This window comes from Platalea leucorodia (assembly GCF_965183815.1).
Source record: "Platalea leucorodia genome assembly, chromosome: 3".
NCBI lineage: Eukaryota > Metazoa > Chordata > Aves > Pelecaniformes > Threskiornithidae > Platalea > Platalea leucorodia.
This window is the reverse complement of record NC_138825.1, coordinates 101137298-101158387: the sequence shown is the minus strand read 5'-3', so window position 1 is coordinate 101158387 and position 21090 is coordinate 101137298.

Here is a 21090-nt window from a genome sequence, read left to right as displayed (position 1 = left end):
ACAAAATAGAAAGGAAAAATATGAAAAAAAGATACCTGCTCTTTGCATCGGCACAGAAAAGGGAGATGCACATTTTTAGAGGCAAAAATAGAGTTTATATTTTGAACCTCCTTTTTCCCAAAGCTTGTCTTGATGTTTCTGCTTTTCCAAGGAGATGCATGTCTTTCAATGTGCCCTAAATGTGCTCTGCACATTGAAAATTTGTTACACCCCGCACACACCCAATGCACTCCCAGTTTTGTAAGGCTGTGAAGTAATAGCTGTTGCCGTGCATGATGGTCATCTGCCCAAATGGCTTGGGAGTTGTGAAACCCACAAAAAATGACATGTCATTTCCACATTAAATAAAACTCCATTAGCACCATAATAGATCTAGGAGGGTGGCTGTGCGAAAGCCGATCAGAGTTATGCAATGCTGAGCGTGCCCTCGGGAGCACCATCGGCAGCAGAGAGCAGTTCGGCCGGGAGATACAGGCTCTGCATACGGTGCCCATTCAATTCATGTCATAAATAAACCACCCCTACATGTGGTCATAATACCCAGTAAATAAATTGCTTCATTTCTCCAGCCTCGTAATAAATGGCTTTTACCGCCTCTCAGATTACAAAATGTTGGTTGTTCTGTTACTAATGAGCTTGCACTGCACTCTTTATTCATGCTAACAAACATGAACTAGATGTAAAGAAAGGTTAAAAATTAAGAAAAATTAAATTTCCAACTGTCTAATACATGAGGGTATTAGAATTTGTTATAAACCTTGAGAGAAACAGAAAGATTATCAGGCAATAGATGTTTGTGCATTGATAGGTGAAAAATTAGTATTTGGAGAAAAAATTGTTTGATCATTTTTCAGCTTTCTGAAATGTATTAGAAAATACTGTGGTTTATAAAAGAAGTCAAGAAAAAAACAAAATCTGTGGCAAGACAATGTAAAAATAAAATTTAAAATGGCTCCACTAAGCTGTACGATAAATATGTATTTTTTTTCATTTGTAGTATGATGTGGGATAAGCTGTACAACCAACAAGTAGCTTTGCAACTGTGTAATGCAGAGAGATCAGTAAGGTTACTGTGGTACTTATTGTAATTTATTCCCCATATCAATATTGTACTGCACAGTACAGTATTTGGGTTTTTTTTTAGTTTGTTTGCATTTAAGTCAGGAGAGTTAGAGCAACATAAAGCTGCAGTAGTTCACAGGTAATTGAGACATATTACTCCAATTTTGTCTTCACTTGCATGAGTACATATTCCATTAGCACCCCGGTGACAAGAGAGGAGACTGCAATGCTGAAAAGGCTGTCTTGCCATTTCATTCTTTATTTCATACAGGTGCTTACAGATGTCTTGGTACCTTTCTATAAGGTCTGAAATTTTTCATCGTTTTCAACTCAAAACTAAGACTTATAGTTAGGTCTCCATTTTTCACATTTTGACGTGATACCAAAGACATGTTGCATGTTCTGAGAACTGTTTTCTGTATTGAGAAACAAGATGGAAGAAAATATTTGTTATTGGACAGCTCAGAACAGAGCGGCTTTGCTGTTAAGCAAAGCTAGTAGTGCGGATTTCTACTTTAGTGATGTTGACTAGTTAAGTTTTAATCCCCTTAACCTCCTTCTTGCTTATAATGTTTCCCCCCCGCCCCCCAAGTCAGTATTTAAAAGCAATTTTCATATATGCAACACTTTAAAAAGTGGTCAAGTCCTATTTCTGAAAAGCCAGGGGGATATAGGGTGCTGGATTCCCAAATCAATCTTTGTATATCTTGAAAATATCTTTGCATATTTCTGGAAGAGAATGTCATTTACTAAAAATGACTGCACATCTCTTCAGAACGAGGTGCTGTGAAGACTGTGCATCTTTCTCCTATCACATATGTTACGCTAACTAAAAATCCACAGATAAGTGCAAAAGATAGTTGGGGGGAAAAATAATCACTTCTGATAAGAGGCCCATGAATCATGTTTATTTTGATACTGTTGCTTCCATATGTAAATACAGATGGGAGAAAAAAATGCTTCTTTTCTCTCCAAAGGAGACAAAATTTATGACAGTTGAAATAGAAATGTACTAAAGACTAGGCACCAGTGGCAATATTTTATTGTGTTTGAGAAATGAATGCAATTCATTTATTAGCATTCAAACACAGGACTTTTACATGTCTGTTGTACATTGTTTGTTCTTGCCTCATTTAGCAATCAACGTGCTCAAAATTCAGACTGATTGATTGTCTACAGCTTCCCAAGCCCTTGAATAATACTCTGAAGAACCAATCCAACAAGGCATTAAACACACACTTAGCTTTTTAAACTAGGCAGTCCCAGGATAAAGCATAACACCAGGCATACGTGTGTGTTAGATTTTGGTGTAAAAAATCGCAGTGTAGTCCCAGCTGACGTATTTTGGAAGACTGTTGAATACATGGTTTCATTCCTTTTTTTCAGCTGTGTCTAATTTTGACTTATGGCAACACCATGTTTCGACATCATGTCTGGAATGTTTCTTCCAAATGTCACGTATGCTGGTGTTAAAATATCGTTATTCTGGTTTTGGGGTTTAGATCAATCTTCCTTAGTAGAGGGTCTGTGTGGATCCCTGGTGATCCATAAGATTTCAAAAGGTGACATGGAAGTGAATTCAAGTGACTGAAAAAATGCAACCAGACAAAACAGAAAAGCATTTGCACATATTTCCACATAAACAAAGGAAGCGAGTAAAATCAGACGATAAAGTTGTAAGTGAACATTCATAATGTACTTTTTACCAGTTGAAAATGAAAGCTGGTACACCAATGCTGCAGGGAAAAAAAAAAATAATAATCAGGTGCTCTTCGATCAAAAAAAGCTGAGAAGCACTGATCTAGATGACGCAGAACAAGCATGAGGAGTGCTACAAACACACAAGACCCAGAATAGGTATTACTGGGTAATTTCTGGGGGGAAAAAGAAGGAATTCCATCAAGTTGGTTTCAATACTGACAGATGTAGAAGACTGCTGGTTTAATTTAAAATTGTTATTTGATATGTAAATCCTTTTTCTCAGATGGAATTCCTGGATTACATAGCAGCTATGTCATGGATATACTGTGTATGTACAGATACAAACCAAAAATTGTCTTGAAATAATTTATTACTTTTATTTTTTACCAAATAAAATGTTTCTTTTCAAGCTCAGCTCGTTCCTGTGTTCTTGTTTTCACTGGCTTATACCGTTATAAACATTTTTCATTTCAAAATTTAGAGCATCTTTTTAAAAAACACTGACATCAGAAATGTGGAGTGAAATGTTGTAAATTGAGATCTCAAAGCTGCTTTGTGGCAGCATCACTGTTCGCAGAACTGCTGCACCTTCTACAGGACCAAGAGTCCACCCAAACAACAGAGAAAAGACCGAAGCCAACATCACTTTAATGTAAAATTTCTGGAATAAAATATAGGTAACAATAAGCTGGATGAAAAATTAAACAGGGTAAGGTCAACTGTGTTAGCATCCCGTGTTTACTTTCAGAGCCTTGTATCACTTCCTTGAGCTGACATTTCGGATTTGTTTGCCTTCCTGTTAATTCTGCCTTGCTGCGATGTCAGGTTCAGTAATCTTCTCTGTGTCCTCCTTCCATCTCCACCTTAATTTCCTCTTTCCTATGTACATGAAACAGCCTTCAGAAATCTGTTTGCCTACCTCTTGCCTTGTAAATGCTATTGGGAAAAAATCACATCCATCACATTGCTTGAGAGAATTAGCTTCAGACAATGCCATGCATGAGTGCATGCTACTACTGAATGCCTAATGAGAAATTGATTTTGAATCCTGGATATTTGCTCGGTGCCTTTGAAAAACCAGTAGGAAACACAGTAGCCTTTCTGAACTGCTGACAGTCTATATTTAGACTAAATGGAGGAAGGAAATGAAGAGGAAGAGAGGAAGTGAAAAGTTAAAAAGACAAAGGTTATTAAACAGTGAGGCAGTCACTCAGTTACCACACATGAAAACTCTGATGGTTGGGGTTGTGGTGGTATGTATGCAGGCACACATACATGTACCTCTATGCATAATACCAAGGCTCCTACTTGTACAGGAACTTCTACTTACATAGTAATATAAGTAAAATTCATCTCGGTTAATTGAGCTCAAGCCTTTTCTCAGTTCCCACACACAAGAAGTCATTATAATTCCCATCTCTTCTTTCCTTTCTGTTTTCCTCACTTAGGTCCAACCTAAACTTACCCTGCCAGCAACTCTGGCTGCAGCATTTCAGCATCACTAGGTAAACACCAAAAAGAAACCAAACCCTACAATTTTCATAGAATCATCGAATTACAGAATAGTTTGGGTTGGAAGGGACCTTTAAAGGTCATCTAGTCCAGTCCCCCTGCAATGAGCAGGGAAATTTTGTGGATGTATCAACTGGATTGAGTAGGAAGCTATGCCTATAACCAAATGAAGACAAGACTGATGGCTGTATGAGTTGGGGATTTCTAACAGGGAAGTACTTGCATGCCATTCATTACTGAAAGTTAAAATGTGCCAATTTTTGACAAAACATTGTTGAAAACTAGAATAATTAGAGTGAATTGTGGCAGAATTACTTGAATCTCAAGGAATTCCTCATTCTGCACACCGAAGCAGCTGTGGGTGCAGACACGAGTGTATCCTCATTTTACCTCCGTCCAGTTCCACTGCCTTCAATTTACCAATAATATGCATGACTTCGAGAGTCCATTTCCAGGTGTGTAAACTGGGTCTTGTTTAATACAAGCACATACTGGCCGAAAATCTTGCTTCTATTAAGTGCCTGTAAAATTGTCACTTTTGATATTGCAGATCTTTGTATATAATAAATAGCTTTTCCCTATGTATCTCAAAAATGACCAACTTTCACACTGTATTTGAGACACCCAGCTATTTTTTATCTCGAAGCAATGACTAGTGGTACTTGGGGCACTATATAGTGATAAATGTCAGTACATAGTCAACACTTAAAAAAGATTAACCTTCACTCTTTGTGTGCAATGGCCAGTTTCAAACCCATCAGCCATGGTCTTCTCAATTTTTATGTTTGACTTGCTCCTCAAAATAAAAATATCTCAGTGCTTTCCAAGGTGGGACAGACAGTTAACTCTTACAGTTTGGTACAGCTTTGTTGAAGTCCGTGGATGCCTGCATCCAAGTGAAGCTGAGGACTTGGTCTTTAATTGGACAAGTCAATGAGAAAGCCAGGGCTAGGGGTCAGGGTGCTTTTGGAAACTCCTCGTGATGTTTTGTCTAATTAAAAGCATTACAGAGATCATTATAAGCCATAGGGAAGCAGGTGGTTACCATATACTTATTCTCACACTGATAAGCCTGTCAGCCAGAGAAGTGCTGTAGAGTTGTTATGAACACGTCAAGATGCCTATCCTCTGTTCCTCCTCTTCTGAGCAGGGCAAGGGCTTTGGGAAGAACACACAAGGAGCTAGAGGAAAAAAGATTTGGGAAGATCAGAAACCTGTTTGTTAGCAGATTATGTTCTCACACCCCACATAAAAAGCTTTTAGGAGGGCAACATCTGTCACTGGTTACTTGACTCTTAAATAAGTATATTGCTCGTTTTAGTTATTTCACTGACACCCATCTCTGGCTCAGATGGTCCCTGCCCTGCAAATTCTTAGTGGTGGGGGGAATATTCTGGAGAAATGTCACTGTACACAATCTCTTTTCAGCCAAGTAACTCACAGCGGAGCCTCTCTGCCATTGTCCAAGGGACCATGCCATCGTCCTTTGATGCTTCAAATGACGGGGCAGAGACAGGACCATGGATCTAAGAGAGTGCCCTTCTCACTTGCTGGGAAGCCATAAGCTGCAAGAGAGAGAAGTGTGCCTCCCTCTGCAGATTTCAAGAATGAATGCTCCACAAACTAGCTTTTTTTAAACTTAATTTCCTTACGGTTTTGTCATACAGTATGCAGACTTAAAGCAATAAAACTGCCCAAACAATAACATATAGAACCTTTAGGAGATTATAAACAGAATGAAAGTTTTGCCTGGGGCATTTTTGTCCTTTTTTCCCCACCCAACCCACAGACGTGGCCAGAGAGCAAAAAGCAAGGAAAATGACAAGTAAACCAAAGGGCACCTTTGTGTCTCATATGTGTTCATACTTTTTCTTCTACTGGGGCTTGTGCACTACATATTGGTTTTAGCTCTCTGCTGAAAACCTGTGGGCTCAAGTTGCACCTCTTACACTGGTCTTCAAACCCACTTTTCACAGACTTGTCTTTAAATCCCCCATTTATTGCATTATTTCATTGACCCCTCTCTGGGATTTTTAAAACATAACCTATGCTGAAATATATTTTTTCTGAGGAGCATCACTTGTTACAGAGCTAATATTTTGAAGTTTATATACATACACATATATACATAAACACACATGCTTATTTCCCAGCTTGATCAGCTCTAAAGACACCAACTGTATTCAAAAATGATCTACAATTCAAAAGAGATTACTTTCTCAGTAGATAAAAATTTACAGTCTATAATCTTTAGGTTAACAGGGCATATTTTATTCAGTTCATAAGCCAATAATTTGTTTGAATTATTTTCAGATCACTTATTTATAACAATGTTAATCTCATGACCTTGAGAGATTAATAGTAAATGAAGTTGATGATGGTTGACAGTCTGAATTCAATCAACATTTACTTAATTTGCATTTCCTTGAGCAAGCACTATTAAACCTCATCAAAAAGAGCATTACACTTGGATATACACTTGCATAAGGTCTGACACACACCTGCTTTTACTGACCTAGCAGCAACAGAAAGAAGTAAACAGCAGCAGATATTATAAATCTCTCATGCTCAGTTTTGAAGCAAAATGTTAAAAATCATGGCGGGGATTTGGAAATTGAAGTCCCATGATTGTTTTTGGGGGTTTGGGGTTTTTTTAGGGGGAGGTTAAGCACTTATCTGGACTTACTCCTTGTATTTTGCAGACAAGCATATCTTAAAAAGACTTACTGTGCTCAACTCTTACTGACTTTTAAGGGAGAGAGATAAATACTTTTCAAATCTGTAAAGCCTGCAAATTACTTGTGTGATTTTGGAAAGCATGCCTTCAGTCACATAATGAGAGTCCCAGGGTTCACACCTGAGTCTGCGCTTCAGAGGGGGTATCTTTCTAGGAAATAACATACTGAATTTTGGTCACTTGGACAACTTGGAGAGCTTATTTTCAGAAGAACGTCAGGAATGTATAGGCATCTTTAGACAGCAAGTCTTAGAAAGTCTGAATAATAAATAAATTAAAAAAAAATATATATAAGAGCAGGAATAATATATTGGTTTCTCTTTTTCTAAATAAATCTTATTTTTTCCTTCCCCAAGATCAAACACCTTTTATCAATTAATAAATCCTCTTCTTTTGAATTTTAAATAACTCCCTTCATTACCACGACTGCCTTGGGTTCCAAAATTATAGGAAACACAGAAGACATGACCTTGCAAACTTTAGCTACCTCGAGTTTCAAGAAGTACACCGTGAAGTATATTTTAGTGTGTTCTTTCATGAGTAATTGAATACTTTTTTCCTCTTACTTGAGAAGCAAGAACCATTATGCCCTTGAACTCTTTAGAAATTATTTTAATGTGAGAGGAAATGTGGGTCAAAACATTTCCCATAATACTTTAAAACATGCCTATAAATCTCTTAATTAAATGGGAAAAAGAATCAGAGAAGAGAAAAGAGATATTAGTCCCTCCAGCTGCCCGAGGCACCCAAAACGTACATTGGCATATTCCCTGCCAGCAGCAAGCCAAATTTGCAGCACTTTGAAGTGACAAAGAAAAATAAGATGACAACTTAGCTAGCATTTCACACAGAGCACCATGCTTACCTGCATCTTTAGTCTTTAAACACAAATCTCAGAAAATTACAAAAGCTACAACCCTCTGTTATTTACGTGAGCAGAGAGCTGATTTTGCCCATGGTGAGCATGACCAAGGTGAGGCAGAGGCTGTGCCGGCACAGTGCTCAGGGTGCTCGGTGCACAGAGGAGGGGGACCCTCACCTGGTGTTTTTAAAGCTTCCCAGCAACTGGATGAGCTCCTGTCCGACCACTCTGTAGATATCCCCTATCCTCCCTATAATTGTTTCTGTTTATTTATTTCAAGCGTGGAGTTCAAATCTAGAGGCAGAAGACCTGCCTCCTCTTCTGGCTCATGCATTGTCAGGTTAAATAGTTAGAAAATCCAGCTCCAAAATCTTTTCTCTTGATGTTGATGAATGACCACGCCGGGTCTCAGAGATTTCTGTTACTGGCAGGTGGGCAGTTTGTGAAACTGAAACATCTTCCTGAATATCACAGAAAGGGAAAAAGCAAAAAAGTCTCTCTCCCCTCAATATTTCTGAAGTCCCTTTTCAGGTGGGAGCAGACTATTGTGGCACGGAGAAGCACTGAGGAGGCAGGAGAAGGGACCAGCGGTGTGCTTTGTCACTTCTCCAGTGGAAAACACAAAATTACATAAAACCATAAGAAACAGGAATCTGACCTTATAAGTACAGTGAGTTAATAGCTCTACTCCTGCAAACACTTCTGAGAAGTCTCAAGCAAGTCTGGTCTGCAGTGTTCCTGAAATGAACACTAAATGAAAATTTCATGCAAGCAATGATGATAAAAAACTGGGTTTCAGTTTTTTCCTTACTTCCCGAAAGGAATTCCTTTCCTACCCACACTGCTACCCATGCATTTATGGGTACAGCGTAGCAACAGCGTCACTGCATAATGATACTCCAGAGAAATGTTCCAGCAACAGCCCACTTTGCAGTTATAATGAGATTACTAAAGTACCTGAAGTGCCATAGTTCAAAGCCTGCTCAGGTATCTCCGTTCTTTTGTGTTAGCAAAAGTATAGACATGACCACAGAAGAGATGACAAAACTGGCATTTAAGCCATCCACAGTTTCTGAGGTTCAGTACCAATGTATTGGTTTGATAGCAGTCTTCATATGATAACTGATTACATCCTGTGACATTTGTATGTAGATAATATTTATAATATTAAATTTTAAAAAATATTTAATATTTATGTGTTTGACCTGACAAGGTACTAAAATGCCTCAGAATAAAGGGCAAATTAATGAACAGCCCTGGTTTTGAAGATGGTTCCTTACTGACCTCCAAAATTAAGAACAGAGCATTCTTTGAGGTTTACTTTAGCTACTAATCAATTATATGAAATGATAGTTAGGAAACATATAATTAATTTGCTTTCAGTATGATGATGATGCAGGCATAAAAGGATGATCATCAGAAGAAAGGGTATAGAAAAGAGGAACCTGATGAGAGACTTTTTCAAGTACCTTTTTTGTTTTTTTTTTTCATGTACATGATGCATATTCCCTGTATAGATGAAAAACTACAGATGAATCATAAAATAAAAGTAGTGTGAATGAATGGGTCCTGCTTGCTGTAAAACACAGTTAATAATGTATTCATTACTTCCAGCTAATACTAGAGCCTACAGCTGCTACATCTAAATAACACTGAGGCAATTTCCATGCTGATTTACACTAAAGAGAGGGCAGTTCCAAGTCCTGATTTTCAGGATGGGCAATATTTTTAAATGAAGGACTGGACTAGCACTTGAGAGATTAAGAGTCAGCAGTTCTTCCACAGGTTTCTTATGTAGCCAGCTAAGACTTGATTTCTCAACAAGCCATGCAACTGCATTTTTGTATCTTCCATTTCTCCTCTAAGCTAAAATAAAGAAGCAGAGCTGGATGCAATGACCAAAAGGCAGGCTTCCTTCTTCCCCTGAATAAATGCCTCAATCAACAGGCACCTCTTTTTTGTCCTTATCTGTTTTGCTACCTGATGGCTCAGCTTCAACAGTGGTGCTCCTACAGGGGTAATTTTGAGGAGCTACTGGTTCCCCCTCAGCTTTGTGTGAACCTTCTGCATCAACCAGGGACACACACAGATCTGGCATAGATGGACCAAGTACCTCAAGTGCAATAAATGGAGGAAAGCTTAACTGAGAAACTTCGAAGGCATAGATGTGAGAGACATCATGATTCTCTCTCTGCCAGCAAGATCCAGGCCCCTTAGGGGTGACTAAAAGCAGAACTGAAATGATCAAAAAACTGTAATACTGACAGCTGACTGATCTCCAGTGACTTCCCAGTCAGAAAAAAAACAGACTGGCTTTTGAGGCTTAAAAAATTTGGATCAATGTGAATAAAATGGGTGTTGTGCAGCTGGTACTTTTGCTGATCTTGTTCCTGGTCCATTTTTTGGTCTTCCCAGTACATAGTAACTCCACTGCAAAAAGAAAAGAAAAAGAACACTTCCATTTATCTGTCTGCCACTTGCCAGGGACAGGTCACCATACCTCTGCTGTGTCCATTGCACAGCTGGCTGCTGCAGTCTCATTTCCTTTCCATCTAGCCAGTAAGAGATCCTAAATCGCCCCTCAATGTATCCATTTTTAAATTTTCTTAGTTATTTGCATTATAACCTTCAGGACAGAGTGCTGAATAAGTTTCTCCTGCTTCATCATTTGGCTGAACTACTTCTCTAACTTACAACTAGGTTTATTTGAATAGGCTGAGTCTAACTTTACAGGCTTGTGAAAAAGATGGGAACAACTGTGCTGTGTAAATCTCTTTTAACATTAGTCAATGTAATTTACAGCACTTGCAGCAGTACAGCTCCAAATAAATATCTTTGGCTTTTTGAAATTTTAACTAAGAAGGTTTGTACGTGACTAGTTCGGCAATCATTATATTAGTTTCAATGGTGCTCTTAAATTAGCATGTTTGATTTTGCTTTAAGAAATCTATCGTGGCAATAAAAGGGTAAGTCTTTGTATGTTTCTTTTTTAAGCAACATTGCTTAACATTTGTAGGATTAATTCCACTCTGCTGTTTGATTTTTTTTCCTCACAATTTTCTGCCAAGATGGGAAAACGGGCTGACGAATGCCAAGTGTCCATGTGGCTGCTTCTCCTCATGGCACTGAGAGCAAAGCAAATGTTGTGCTGTAGGGAGGAGGCAGGCTGCTGGTGCTTCCCATGGAAGGGAGCGGGATGACGGGGGCTCCTGGACAAACCACCCAGAAAGGATGGCAGAAGATACACACACCTCTGCAGAGTCAGGAAGGGTTTCACCGTACTTCTTCATCGGCCGTGTGTTCTCTCGCTGGCCACAGAGGCAGATTCCTCTGTGGAATGGCTCCCAGGTGGGTCAAATTCAAGGTACCCTTGTTAACAACTGGTGAAGAGACTGAGAGCTCAGCAGTGAGGAGGGCTGACCTGTGCCTGGATGCACACATCTCACTGAGAGACATGGCATGGGGACTAGGGCTGGTAACCCGCCCCAGGGACCCCAGCACCTCCAGCCCCTTGAAGCCACAGCTCGTCTCCTCACTGATGTTTCCAGAAAAGATGTAAAATTAATCACCAGGCCTCTGCCAGTAGCTCCCAAAGTTTTAAGGAGGTTTTTGCTGAGCCGTGCTGAGGGAGTGGCTGCACTAATTGAACAAGCAATTGAAATACCCGCTGTAAGCCAGAGGCTAAGCTTGACTACACAACAACGTGCTACACACCCTTGCGAAGAGCTGGGCTAGCACCGATAAATGTGACATCAGTCTGGAGCTTATTTCAAAAGAAGGACTTTTCTTTCTTTTTCCTTCCCTGTAACAAATTTCTTTTGGTTGTAGATCTGCATATTGTACCCAGGGTTCACTGAAGCAGCAGAAGTCTGGGGATGCATTTTAAGACAACCGGTAAGAAACCCTACAGAAGAGAGAGATTTTTATAAAGTGCTAAGCACCTCTCTGATCATAACATTCTCTAAAGCACTTTGAACTGAGTAGCTATACAGGACCAGAAATACTCAAAATCAAACTGCTTTTGGCTTCTATTTATCTATATTTACTATTTGTCTGTTTTCATTGTTTATCGTACCATTACATTACTCCCATACACCTATATCTTTATCAATACATCATCGCATAAGTGAATCTTCTTAACTTGCATCTTGGTAATGTAAAAAAAAAAAGACCTAATCACTCCTTAAAGAAAAAGAGATCATAACTGGACTGAATATGAACTGCACAGACTATAGATAGTCAGGGATTTTTAGCTGAAATTTTTTTGGAAGGAGATACCAATGCCCTGAAATGAAAGCTTTTTAATTTCATTTCTCATTTTCATTTTACCTTTCCAGGGTGAGCTATTTCTGTGAATTTTTCAACTTGAGATCTAGAAAAATTTTCCAAAGCAGCTTGACCGCTGCGTTCAGTCATTCTGGAAGTGGAAATTCCAGCTCATCCAGTTCAAAATGAACTGGCTTTCAAACAAGAGTGCACGTACTAAAGTGTAAACATAAACAAGAGCCAAACATGATTGACTGGAATAACTTATTAAATATAATTTTGAAACTTATTTTACTAGAAAGATTTTACTTTTTGTCCTTGGTTTTGAACTGGAATCTACTCTTTAAATCTCAAAGAAACAGTCAGAGATGGAAAACAGGCTTCCTTCCCAGCTCTGGTATCGTTGCTCTATGCAACAGGTTAAAGACACAAAGTAGTTATTAACCATGCAGATTAATGAAGATTTAGCATGAGTGTTACTATCAAACCTTCCTTGTTTTGCTTTCCAAAGGGGAATGGTGTTACTGCTTGTTAGCAGATACATAGCAACATGTGTGAGCTAAGGAGGACAAGGGACAAAGGGTATAAACTGAAAAAAAGAGAGGTTCAGACTAGACCTAAGGAGAAACTTTTTCTCCAAGAGAATAGCCCAGCTGCAGAGCAGGTTGCCCAGGAGGCTATGCGTTGCGGGTTTTCAAGACCCAACTGGATAAAACCCTCAGCAACCTGGCTTGACACCACAACTGGCCCTGCTTTGGGCAGGAGGTTGGACCGGCAACTTCCTGAGGTCCCTTCCAGCCTGAATTATCCTGTGATCCTAGTTTATCAGGAAGGCTAAAGGAGTTGCATTTCCACCTGCCTACCAGCACTTAGGCCTGTCTCCTGCGATCCCATCTCTCTTCTATTGCACTGTGATTTTGGGCACTTCCAAACAGCTGGCTGCTGCATGGCTCTCCAGCATCCTTGTGGCTCTGCTGAAGCTTAAGGAGTTGCACTTTTGTGCAGCAGCCCAGTGTGGCATGTCCCATTCCCACTGCTGCCTGCAACCCCCAGCTTTGGGCATGTCCCCAGCATGTGACACAGGAGGCAGAAAGGTGTTATGCAGAGGGGAGAGAGGGAAACCTCAGTTGTCCCCTTCCTGCATGAAGCCTGAAGCTTCTGCTGCTGCACATGGAGCTGTTGCTATTCTTCTCATGTGGCAATCTGTCTTCCTTGAGAGAGTATCCTCAAGGGATGCACCGTATTTATTTATGGTAACCTTTGGGTTTAACATGCAAGCTGCACTGTGCATTTTATAACTTTGTTTTATCTTCTGCAGAGTATGTCAATGTAAGCCATCTCTGTGGGTACAAAGTTGGCTCTGGGGTCTTATTTTGACAGATTTAATGTTTCCTGATTTAGTTTAGAATTATTCAGCCTGAGATCTGTGAACTGCTGCTGCTCCACAGAACATCAAAGATGTTCCACAAAAAGATTGCAGACCATCCCCCTCCCCTCCAAAAACACCCTCTTATGCAGTCAAGCACAAAATGAAGCAAAATGAGGGAAATCAAATAATAAATGAGTACTTAAAGTTTACACTGTTGTTCTGGGTTGGGAATGAATAACATTGTTCTCGAACTGCATGAGATAGATAGCCCTTTCTTTTTCTGCCCAAATAGTAGATGGTCCTTTAATTAAATAAGTTAGTTGACACGTCAGTTAAATGAAATTAATTTAGATTTAGTTTTAGATGCTCCAAAAGGCTTTTTGCACCTTATTGATATTCCAGCCACAACAGAGTACCAATCTGGGCAGTTAAAATTTCTAAGCATTGCTTTTTTCAAAAGTGTAGCTTGTTAATGCCAACTATGCTAATAACGAGATTTTTCATGAGTTTGTGAGATAATGGATAAAACCTTCAGAAAATCCCTTTAATTGTATCTCTAATGTTTTTGTAATTGCCAACCGCGATACTGCAGCTGCACTGAATTTTTTTTTCTGAAATAGAAGGAAATGATTGCTCACTTTCCACTCCGTGTTAAGAATATTCTGTGGAAAGATGTCTTAGAATAAGTTTTAGGGGATGCGAAGGATATGTTGTGGACTTACCCAAAGAATATTTTTGCTCTCAGCTAGAGTTTTATCAATATACCCTCATGGAAAACTCTCATTTAGCCCCAGATGCAGTTCCTGTAGATGAGCAAGCTCTCCTAAGCCTGTTTCATTCTGCTTCTACTCCTGAGAGGTTCAGGATCCTTCCTTCACCCCGTGGCCTCAGAGCAGGGCAAGTCGGGGGTGCCACTCTCACGAGGTGGAGACCATCAGCAGTTAAGAACATTTTTCTGTATGAAACAACCCAGCATGTACTGATTGCCTGAAGGCAGTCGACAGCACAGTCCTTGAGGGAGGCTGTTGTGTTAGCCCATGGTGTTAGTTGGAGAGCGGGTCGGCTGGCCAAGCTCCTTTCTGCAACCCCCAGCCCATCCTTGTCTGTGTCCCAACCTCTCCCGTGGCCCAGGGTCAGCCTCTCCCTTTGCTTCCTCTATCTGTTTTAATCACCTGATGTCTTTGAAGTCACTTCAAAGGTCTGCTGTTAAAAATTAATATCCAGTAGATGATGCTTCCTGTTGTTTTAGGCAGGGAAACTGCCTCAAGTAATGGTCCTGCTTATGTCTTGACGCTTCATTCAACAGCTGGCTACATTTCCCTGCGTCTCCTTGCCTCCTGACTGTGTAGTTAACCCTTCATAACGCCTTACAAGCAGCATGCAGGAAAGAAGACAAATGGTGAACACAAAGTATTTTATTATATTTAAACATGAAGCTGTTGTACAAAGTTTCCTAGGCATTAAGTGTTTAGGAATATTGCAAATTAATGATGACCACTGCATCGGGAGGAAACTGCTTCTCTCACTAGTTTTACATCTGAACAGATCCACTGGCGTTTACAGTGATATTCCTGCATTTCAGTGATATGAGATTGGACTGAAGTCTCATGTGTGTTTGTCCCTTACAGAAGATTTGCTGTACCATTGTGTAAGTCAGGATCACCCGCACTGAAGTCATTACTCACAACCATAATCCTTAAATCTTCTTTTATTGCTGTTAATGTCATTATTTTGTGTGAAGTTGGACATGTAATCATTTAATATCCATCATTAAAATCCTACTCAGTATTTTCTAGGTATAGCTGTCAGATGTGTAGTAGTGAGATAGTGTTATAGGACTAAAGAAGAGAAGACTTAGAGCTACAAACTAGCGAGTCTGACCGATACCTCGAAGGACTCCATGGGGCCAATCAACAGATTTTAGGCCTTAGACATCTGTTTTGTCCCAGGTAATTGGCTACAAATGGCCAAATGAGGATTCCCTCAGCATTCCTTCCACTCGCAGCCATACCTGCTTCTGTTTCAATTTGATCAACTTCCAGTATGGATGTCTGGGGAGGGACCAGAGGCCAGAGCTGCACTGATCTAGCTTTTAGTTCATATGTTCCTCTCTGAATTACAGCTAACCTAGTTACCCTCTTGCTTTCGTCTCAGTTGTGAGTATCTCAACCCTAGAGAAAATATGACTCATTGTGTGCTGGGAGTCTTCATTTTATCACTTCTGTTTGGGAAATTTTGTGTGCTCTGTAATGGCATCTTTATGTTTCTGAATGCAGATTCGGTATGTGCTGTTAATTTTTCAGCTTTGATCTCAAAGTGCTGCACTGATTTATATCAAATCACAGTATTGCTCTTAAAAACACCTGGTTCAGATCTCAACTACAAATGTGAGTAAAGTCTAATAAGTAACTAATCTGCAAGATAAACTGTTAAGGGAATGCAAACTATATCAAAGTGGAATTGATCAATTCTTCTCTAAAATGTCTTCTCTGAGTCTACCCTGAAATGACCTAGGATATTTCTATATTCATGTCAGAAAGTGGGACCTAGAGCTCTCCTTAGTGGAAAATATTTCGCTCTAAGGAGGGGAAGAATCAAGAACAAGTCCATAGTAATGACACTGACACAGTTGCAGGGAAGGTTTGCCTGCAGAACCAAAAAATCATTAAAAAGGGTTTTCACTAGAATTACATTTTTTATTCATCTATTCTGAACTTTCTTAGACTCTCCTCAGAGTTGGCACACCCCATATGGACTATGAAGTCTGCAAGTCAAGGCTCTTGTTTATGGGTATGGCTATCCATTTAAGGATACTCCCTGTTGACTCAGCTGAAAGTGCAGCTTACAAAATATCAAGAAAGGCTTGTATTCATTGGAGCAATGTGAACATGCAGAATTTCTCTGGGGTGGTTGTCTTGCATGCTGCACACCTGCCTAATAACAAAGGAGTGGAAGTCATTCAGGGATGAATGTATTCGAAACCTGCATCGCCATGGAAATAGATGAAAGATTAGGGTAGAATGAAGAACAGGCCTTCAATTAAGTCATGAGGTATGAAATCTGACCTAAGTTACCTCTTTGCAATACTTCTCACGCGTGTTTACTACTGCAGATGAAGGAAGTGTAAGTCATTGGCATACGTGTATCTCCCCCTACCTGCAGGCCTGCTTTGCTAAAGGGAGTTTATTTTCTGACATCATAGGAAAACACATATTCCATCATGAATATTAAAAGTTTTAGTTCCAACTAAAAGTCTTCTTGAGCTTAGCAGATGCTGCTTTTTTGAGTGGGTTCATCCTGAGTTCTGGCTCAGAAAGGAATGTGTAAATATCATCCTCAATTAGAACTAAATAGTTCCCAAACTGTCTTACTCATGCAAGTTGTATTCTAAGTAGAAAAGAAAATCTGAGACAGGTTTGCCCTATCTGGTATGATAGCTCATTCCATCTCTGCCAATATAAAGGAAAGACAGAAAGCATACTACAGCAAGTCTTCTGAAACAATGCAGATGATAGACACTGAAGAGTTCTTCATTTTTCCTTATTGGCATAAGCTCATAAAACTCAAGCCAAGGTGTGCCATGAGGATAACACAAAGAGAGCAGCCGTAACATTTCTTATCTTCCTGATAATGGAATCAAATGTGACTTTTAAAGTAAAATCTCTGAAAGGAGCAAAAGGAAGACTAGGGAAAAGTGGGCCCACTGCTTAATGAAGTGTGTGCCCTGGTGATGAAGGATGCAGAAAAGGTGGAGTTAGTGAATGTCTTATTTGCTTCAGTCTTTACTGCTAAGGCTGGCCGTCAGGAATCCCAGACCCTGGAGGTAGGAGAGAAAGTCTGGAAAAAGGAAGACTTTCCCTTGGTTGAGGAGGATCGGGTTAAAGATCATTTAGGCAAATTGGACACCCACAAATCCATGGGCCCCGATGGGATGCACCCACGAGCGCTGAGGGAGCTGGCAGATGTTATTGCTAAGCCACTCTCCATCATCTTCAAAAGCTCATGGAGAACAGGAGAGGTGCCTGAGGACTGGAGGAAAGCCAATCTCACTCCAGTCTTCAAAAAGGGCAAGAAGGAGGTCCCAGGAAACTACAGGCCAGTCAGCCTCACTTCCATCCCTGGAAAGGGGATGGAACAGCTCATTCTGGATGTCATCTCCAAGCATGTGGAGGAAAAGGTTATCAGGAGTAGTCAACATGGATTCACCAAGGCAAAATCATGCTTGACCAATCTGATGACCTTCTATGATGGCATGACTGGCTGGGTAGATGAGGGGAGAGCAGTGGATGTTGTTTGCCTTGACTTCAGCAAGGCTTTTGACACTGTGTCCCATAACACCCTCATAGGCAAGCTCAGGAAGTGCGGGTTAGATGTGTGGACAGTGAGATGGACTGAGAAATGGCTGAATGGCAGGGCTCAGAGGGTTACGATCAGTGGCGCAGAGTCTAGTTGGAGGCCTGTAGCTAGCGGTGTTCCCCAGGGGTCAGTACTGGGTCCAGTCTTGTTCAACTTCTTCATCAATGACGTGGATGAAGGGACAGAGGGTACCTTCAGCAAGTTTGCTGATGATGCAAAACTGGGAGGAGTGGCTGAGACACCAGAAGGCTGTGCTGCCATTCGGCGAGACCGGGACAGGCTAGAAAGTTGGGCGGAGAGGAACCTAATGAAGTTCAACGAAGGCAAGTGTAGGGTCCTGCACCTAGGGAGGAACAACCCCATGCACCAGTACAGGTGAGGGGTTGACCTGCTGGAAAGCAGCTCTGCAGAGAAGGACCTGGGAGTCCTAGTGGACAGCAAGTTAACCATGAACCAGCAAGGTGCCCTTGTGGCCAAGAAGGCCAATGGTATCCTGGAATGCATTAGGAAGAGTGTGGCCAGCAGGTCGAGGGAGGTTATCCTCCCCCTCTCCTCTGGCCTGGTGAGGCCACATCTGGAGTCCTGTGTCCAGTTGTGGGCTCCCCAGTTCCAGAAAGACAAGGAACGACTGGAGAGAGCCCAGCAGAGGGCTACGAAGATGATTAGGGGACTGCAGCACCTCTCTTATGAGGAAAGGCTGAGAGATCTGGGTCTGTTTAGCCTGGAGGAGACTGAGAGGGGATCTTATCAACGCTTACAATTATCTTAAGGGCGGGTGTCAGGAGGATGGGCGTCTTTTCAGTGGTGCCTGGGGGCAGGATAAGGGGCAACGGGCACAAACTGAAACAGAGGAAGTTCCATCTGAATCTGAGGAAAAACTTCTTTACTTTGAGGGTGACAGAGCACTGGAACAGGCTGCCCAGACAGGTTGTAGAGTCTCCTTCTCTGGAGATATTCAAAACCCACCTGGATGCGATCCTGTGCAACCTGCTCTAAGTAAACCTGCTTTAGCAGTGGGTTGGACTAGATGATCTCCAGAGGTCCCTTCCAACCCCAGGCAATCTGTGAGTCTGTGATTCTGTGATTCTGTGATTCTGTGTAAATGGTGAATACTGTAGGATAATGAAGACTACTTGCAACTATAGAACTTGTTCGTTAAGCCATTTATCAGATAATTTAAACAATACAAACAAGCTAACATGAAAAAAAAAAATCTTAATATTTTATTTTCCTGTAAGAAAATTCACTTTGTCTGGATATAGAAATTGTGGGGGTCAGCAAGGGAGGCATGGGAAGAGATGTGCACCATGTAATAGTAGTCCTGCCACTCGTATGTGTTTTTAGCTTCATGTATCTTCTCCCTCTTTATCCATCTTAAGTCTTTGACTGCAAACACTGACTCTGCTCTTCTTGTGCTAGAGAACCAGCATTATGCCTGCGAAGAGCTGATTTTGAGTAGCTGCTGGCAGAAAAGCTGCTGACCTTGCCTGTGCCTGGTACACCTATCTACAAAGGGGAATATTAGATATGTGATAGGGTGCCAAGTGTTCTCAGCTTCTCACTTTGCAGAGACCTCTGGGTTTGAGCAAATCTCTGTACCTACCTAATTTGTGTGCAAAAAACTGTGGGAGGTGAGGAGATATTAATGGAAAATGGTTGAATCCTGGCTTATCTGGGTGTTTAGACATATCCTTTGTCTCTGTGTGTCTCTTTTTGTCTATGGTCTAACTCTGTTTGACTCCCCAGATACTACCACAGCCAAAAGAGACAACGGAGGTCTTTTACAGCAGACTAAAGTCCTAAACTCCTTTACTTGTTTTGTTATACTATACTTGACTCAGATAAGCTCCTCCTTTGCCCATTCTAGAATACATCCTTTCTTCCAGAAAGATAGCTAGAAGATGAATCAAAATGCCCTTTCAATAGAAAATAGCTAGAGTTTAACTTGATTACCACCTCAAACAAGGTCCTTTCTATAATATAATATGCTAACAGATGTATTCAAATAGCATGCCATCAACTTTAAGAAAGTTCTAGGTAAAAGCAAGAGATGCTTTTAATAACTGTTTGTATTAGATTGTTTAGATTTTTGTAGATAGAATAAAGGACTTGCTAGTCCTAGGAGGTATACTTCAAGACAGAAGCTAATTCTCAGCTTAGAGAACTTAATGAAGAGTGAGTGCACCTTTTTGCATAGCATATCATAAGCAAAATAGTAAACTGCAAAGACTACTGTGAACAAGGACGTCCTTGGCATCCTAAAATACAACAATTGAAGGAACTGAGGGCAAATTCAAGCTTAACATGGATTCAGAGGCCAAGGTAAATTTGGGAAATGAACTCTGGCAGCACTGGAAATATCTTTTCTCACAAGTCAATGAATCATAGAACCATAGAATGGTTTTGGTTGGAAGGGACCTTTTAAAGACTGTCTGGTTCAACCTCCCTGCCACAGGCAGGGACATCTTTCACTAGATCAGGTTGCTCAAAGCCCTGAGCAGGTAACACATATCAAACACTTGCCTTTATCTGGACTTGTGTCCTTCAGCACCGTTAAGCCCATGTCTTACCCTCTTCCTCCTCCTGAAGAACAGTTTAGGAAAAATAAAAAAGTACACTTAGCAAGCATCTAGACATCATAGCATTTATACTTACTGTAAAGTTCATAATCCTGGATCTCAAGTCAGTGTTTAGAGTTCCAGATCAATATCCTCAGGAGCCATATCTTTGCTCATAGCAACAGCACTAATAGTTTTTAAACTATTATTCTCTTATTCTAAAAACAGTCATTAAAGTCACAACTAATCATACAGAAAATGAGAGAAAAGATCAATTAAAACTTTTTAGATATCAAGTACTAATGACTTCATTTTAATTACTTCCATTTGACTGTTGCCAGAATTTTCCTAAGGAAAAGCTCCTGCTATATGATGATTCTAGACAGTGTTGCAGACTATAATAAATGGCTTTCTCAGGTAGATGAAAATAAATTAATTGAATTGTCCTGTAGGTGGTTTTATGAACCTCTGTCTTCCAAAGTTAAAGCAAATGTATATACATATACATATATATATAAGTATATATATGCTTGTATGTGTAGAGTGGGCAGAAAGAAAGGAAACACTGATTCTTAACAGAAACTTAAGAAAAAAAGTAGAAGATGCATTGAAATAACAAGGCCTCTTTTACTCTAGTCTGGAAATCAGCTTTCAGAATCAGACCAAT